This window comes from Peromyscus californicus, unplaced genomic scaffold (assembly GCF_007827085.1).
Source record: "Peromyscus californicus insignis strain IS unplaced genomic scaffold, ASM782708v3 Scaffold_7__1_contigs__length_154581171, whole genome shotgun sequence".
NCBI lineage: Eukaryota > Metazoa > Chordata > Mammalia > Rodentia > Cricetidae > Peromyscus > Peromyscus californicus.
In genome coordinates, this window is record NW_026294595.1 from 31,204,788 (window position 1) to 31,210,498 (window position 5,711).

At 40.1% G+C, this 5,711-nt stretch overlaps 1 pseudogene; it reads right to left on the bottom strand.

Moving 5' to 3' along the window:
- Nucleotides 1–712: 712 nt before the first annotated feature.
- LOC128102721 (uncharacterized) lies at nucleotides 713–812 on the bottom strand (annotated as a pseudogene).
- Nucleotides 813–5,711: the final 4,899 nt, after the last annotated feature.

The window sequence follows — 5,711 nt, forward strand, 5'->3', positions numbered from 1 at the left end:
TTTCAATAATTGGTGCAGTTCATTGAACCCAATAGTTCAAATGCTGTGCTTGATCTGGCAAGTAAATGCATCTGAAGTAAGTATGACAGCCATTCAAGAGGCGGTTAGTCCGCAGCAATGCTGCCATCTCCAGGATAATGACTAGTGGGAAGCTTGCTGGTGGCTAGGGGAATATGAAGAGGTAAGAATGAAACAGTGGAATAATAATTTGAACACTTAAAATCTCATGCACGGGTCACCAAACCATTTCCCATTGTAAGGGGATTTTGTTGAGTTCTGTCTGACTCCTTTAGAATGATGTGCACAAAGTTGGTCTGTTTTCAGGAGCAGGTAGGGAGCAGACTTCAGATGGAAGCTTCTAGATCTGGAACTTACTAGACTGAGTTCATATAAGATGAGAGAACTGTTGTCTCAAAGGTTTCATAATTAGGTAAGGCCAGAGGAGGAATAGAACCCACAACTCTTCCCTAATCCCATATGCCAAACGCAGCCACTGCCATGACTTAAGGTGGGAAACTGGGGCTTTTCAGATCTTTTGGGTTCCTGACTCCTAGATATAAAAGGTGTATTTGTCATCAACCACTTCACAAAATTTTCAATTAGTATCTTCATATGATAATTAAAAGGTTCTATTCTAATTAAAGATTAGAATTTATGAGAATGATATGAAAATCAGTATCTAGCTATTAAATGCCTTTTTCCCAGTGTACTGAAAAATATGGAATATGAATGCTTCACAAATTTGCATGTCATCCTTGAGCAAGCACCATGCTAATCTTTCCAACTTTAATATATGTACTGCTGAAGCAAACACTACACCACGATTTCTGAGATGAAGAGACAATTGATTATTCAAGAGTGCTGAATTGCAAGATAGTAAGGTTAGTTAAACTCCAGTGAGTCTCCTTAAGCTGGGGAGCAAATCAAAATATTAATAGCCAAAACTTATGAGTGGGGATAGAAGGAGAAATCACCTGATTAAAAAAGCAAGATTTTCTTCTCTCCATGTACTAACATCTGGATTTATTCTCCCATCTTTAAATTGGCATTGGTTCTCAGAATCAATCAGTTAAATCTAAGATCTGATCTATGATAAATAACAGCACAAAAAAATGATCAAAATGTGTGTCTTAGTGAGGGTTTCTATTTCTGTGAAGAGACACCATGACCACAGAAACTCTTATAAAGAAAAAATATTTAATTGGGGTGGTTTGCATTTTCAGAGGTTTAGTTTATTATCATTGTGGTGGGACATAGTGGTGTGCAGGCAGACATGGTATTGGCTACATCTTGAGCCACTAAGCCACTGGGCTTGGCTTGAGCATATATGAGTTCTCAAAGCCCGACTCCACTGTGATACACTTCCTCCAACAAGGTCATAACTATTTTAACAAGGCCACATGTAATAATGCCACTTTCTATGAGCTTATGTGTATAATTACATTCAAACTACCACAATATGCTTTTTAGGTTTCTTCATCTTTCAGTTTTTCCCAATAGATAGTTTTAGTTTCTAATACTTTATGAACAGCTATATTTAAAATCTTACAGTTGGGGGCTGGAGAGATGGCTCAGAGGTTAAGAGCACAGACTACTCTTCCAGAGGTCCTGAGTTCAATTCCCAGCAACCACATGGTGGCTCACAACCATCTATAGTGAGATTTGATGCCCTCTTCTGGCCTGCAGGCATACATGCAGGCAGAACATTGCATATGTAATAAATAAATAAATCTTTAAAAAAATCCTACAATTGAATGATAATGAAAACTGAATGGATGTAACATTATAAGTATATCGAAGAATTGGGACTATATACTTACAAATAGAATATAAACATTTGTCTAAGAATAGAAACCTAAAAAAATGACATTTGAACATTAGCATAAGCATAGGTTAAACTTACATCTTGAGGGATTTTATTTAGAATATAAAACATTTAAAGAGATAATGAAACAGAAGAGAAAGTTTATTAATTTGAGTAATTGTATTTCATGAGAACTTGACTTGACAAACAGTGTAAGTAAAATACAAAATGCAAAGAAAGTGTAATAGTAAACGCTATTAAGTGGGACAAAATCAAAATTAAGAAAATACTCATAGAAGTGACTCATCAAATGATCTAATTGTCAGCATTTGAGATGAGCATAATATAAAACAGGTTACAAGCATTCAGGAGTTTATTATGAGATAATTATGAGATATTATAATCAGTAGGCTCCCTGAGAAGAGAGCCAGCACTTCAGGAGGTTTCACTGTTGTTTGTGGTGGCCTGCCAGGGGTAGCTGATAAAAAGAGAAGTGGTAGTTGGCGGTAATGTTAACTTGTTACAAATTAGAATCACCTGAGTTGGGATCCTCACTAGTTGACACCAGTTCTTAGAAATGTCCTGACTGCTGTGATTGACATGGGAAGATCCACCGAGACCGTGGGGAGCATTTTCTGCTAGCAGCCCAGAGCCGAAGAACATGGCAGAGGGAAGAAAATTCACTTTTGCTTGCTTGGCCTTCCCTCTTGCCTGCTCAGCCTCTACCTTTGCTGGCAAGTGCCTCCCCTGGTTCGCTTGATGATGGACTCTAATCTGTGAGATATAACAGCCCTTTCCTCCCTCAGCTTCTGGTATGGTTTTCGTCACAGCAACAGAGAAGTAAACTAGAAAAAGAAGTCAGGAATAAGTGGCCACCCATGACAAGACAACTAGCGCTCTGGGCAGGATGATCCTTGTAACTGTTGGGAGTTTATAAAATACTGTCGATTCTGAGATGATGGGAGCCATTTTACAACTCCAAATTGTAAAGGTAACTGACACCAAGTCTAATAATGCTTGTCCTTCAGGTGTGCTTCTGCTTAAGAGACTCCGTGGACTGCCTTCCCCTTTAGAAACTCAGTTATCTTTGCCTCCATTTTTATATGTTTGTTCTTTTGGATTCTTCTTTGAACAATGGCAGCATCTTTCTCTTACCTCATTAATGAGCTAAAGATAATGTATTTTTTTCTTTTGCTGTGTTGGGGATCAAATCCAAGGCTTTGATATGCTGGACAAGTGCACTATCTCTGACCTACACTCTTAGCTCCAAAGAAAATCTTTACCATGAGGTCGCTTTGCTCTCTGTGTCAAAGTCACAATTAGAGTGATTTCTTTTGAAAGGTGTCCTTTAACATCACTTAGGAAATAAAATTTACTCTATACCCAATTAGTTGGAATGAGTGACCAGAACATCTATTTCAATGGCACGCTAAATCTTCCCACACTAATTAAACATATTCTTTGCTTAGTGAGCATGTTAAAGAAGCTTCTCCTCTAATTAGTTCCTCACTAATCAATCATTTTCAGTCTGATTGTCTTCTCTGCGGGAGGCAGGGAAGTAGGGCTTTTGCCTGTGTTTGCACTGAGGATTTGGTCTGCATGGCTGCTGCTTTCCTATTCTTACACGGCTGATGGAATTGTAGGAAGTACAGAACTGTCTGTTTACTCTCCCTGAGAGATCACATTTTATGTAGAATTATGAAGGTCCTCTTCCCTCTTGGATAATGGGAAGAGTTTATGGTATGGCTTTCGTCAAGAAAGCAAATCTTCAGGCAATTTCTGAGTTCTTGGAAAGATGCTACACTGTGGAAGATAATAACATCCTTGCCTCAGTGACTTTGCAGCCCAAGGGCCAAGAGGAATTAAAAGTGCAAGTCAATACAAATCAATAAAAGACTAAATTGATGAATATTAAGGAGCAGTAGAAGTTCAGAGCAAGGAATAATCAGCATGGATTGGCATAGTCAGAAAAGGCTTTCCTGAAAGAGGTGGTGCGATAGTTTGAATATAATTGGCTCCCATGAGCTCATAGGGGTGGCACTATTAGGAGGTGGTGGCCTTGTTGGAGGAGGCTGGATGACACATGCCTTTAGCCTTTAATCCTGACCTTGAGGCTGGGGGGCACACCTTTAATCTGTTGGAAGTGTGTCACTGTGGGGGCGGGCTTTGAGGTTCTTTTCTCAAGCTTCACTCAGTGTGACAGTTAGTCAACTTCCTGTTGCCTCTGAGTCAAGATGTAGGACTCTCAGCTCCAGCACCACATCTGCCTGTATGCTGCGATGCTCCCTGTCATTGACCATAGGTGGAACGAACCTCTGAAATTTTAAGCTGGTCACCCTCAATTAAATGTTTTCTTTGTAAGAGTTGCTATGGTCATGGTGTCTCGTCACAGCAATAAAAACCCAAACTAAGACAGGTTGTCTGGGTGTATTTGTACTCTGAAATTTGTATGTTGAAATGTAACCCTAATGTGGTGGTGTTAAGAGGCAACCTTTAGAAGATTCTTAGGCCATGAGAGCCACAAGCAATCATGGACTGTGTTAGTACTCTTGTAAAAGAGGGTCCCTGTGATTTTTTTTTGAAAGAAAGTGGCCCCCAAAGGGAGTGGCACTATTAGGAGTTGTGGCTTTGTTGGAGGAAGTGTGTCACTGTGGAGGCGGGCTTTGAGGTCTCTTTCACTCAAGCTTCCTCAGTGTGACTGTCAGTTGACTTCCTGTTGCCTGCAAGATGTAGGACTCTTAGCTACCAGCACCACAAGTGCCTGCATGCTGCCATGTTCTCCATCCTGATGATAATGGACTGAACCTCTAAAACTGTAAGTGAGCCACCCCAATTACATGTTTCCCTTATAAGAGTTGCAATGGTCATGGTGTCTCTTCACAGCTGTAGAAACCCTAACTAAGACAGTCCTATAGAGCTGCCTTTCCTGCTGTGCTGTGTGAAGACATAGAGAGAAGACACCACACACAAATCAGGAAGTGAACCTCACCAGGCATTAATCCTGATGCTACCTTAAGCTTGAATTTCACAGCCTTCAGAAGTGTGAGAAATAAAGAGCTGCCTAACTCCAATTTGACCTCATCTCAGTTTACTTCATACTATCAGCCACATGGCTCAGAGTGTGTATTAGTTACTTTTTTTTGTTGCTGTGATAAAACACCATGATTAAAAGCAACTCATGGAAGGAAGAGTTTATTTTGTTTTACAGTTCCAGAGAGATAAGAGTCCGTAAAGATGTGGAGTCAGGGCAGTGAGTGGCAGGCATGGTGGCAGGAGCAGGAAGCTGAGAGCTCATATTCTCAACCACAAACACACGGCAGATGTCGAACTGGGAATGGGCCAAGGTTTTAAACTCCTAAAGGCCACCCCAGTGATATAATACTTCCTCTCTCAAGGCTGCATCTTCCTTCCCATAATGTATCCAAATAGCTCCATAAGCAGGGGAGCAAGTGTTCAAATGTCCCAGCCAATAAGGAGAACTTCTCATTCAAACATGCTATTTTGTTATAGTAGCCTGAATAGACTAAGACAAAGATGAATGAGAATTAGTTCTGTGTCAGAGCTGGTGACTTGTCGAAATAGGGACTTTTAACCTGGGATACATATTTGTACTTCAGGAGATCTCCAAAATTGTTCCCAAAAATGTAGACATACTTAGGCTTCTGCATTTTTTTTCTCATGAAGGAATCCATAACTTTTGTCAGCTGCTTAAAGATGTGTGTGTGACTATCCAAAAGTAAAGAGGCAGCACTTAAATCTTTGTGCTCAGGAACAGGGGACCCTCAGGAAATTGCAAACGATTACAGTCAATTTCATCTCAACACGTAAAGCAGTGATATACCAGATAGTTTGTAATGTATCTAAAGGAGCAGGAATAAAAACGTTTGTATGTTTGGATGCACATAGG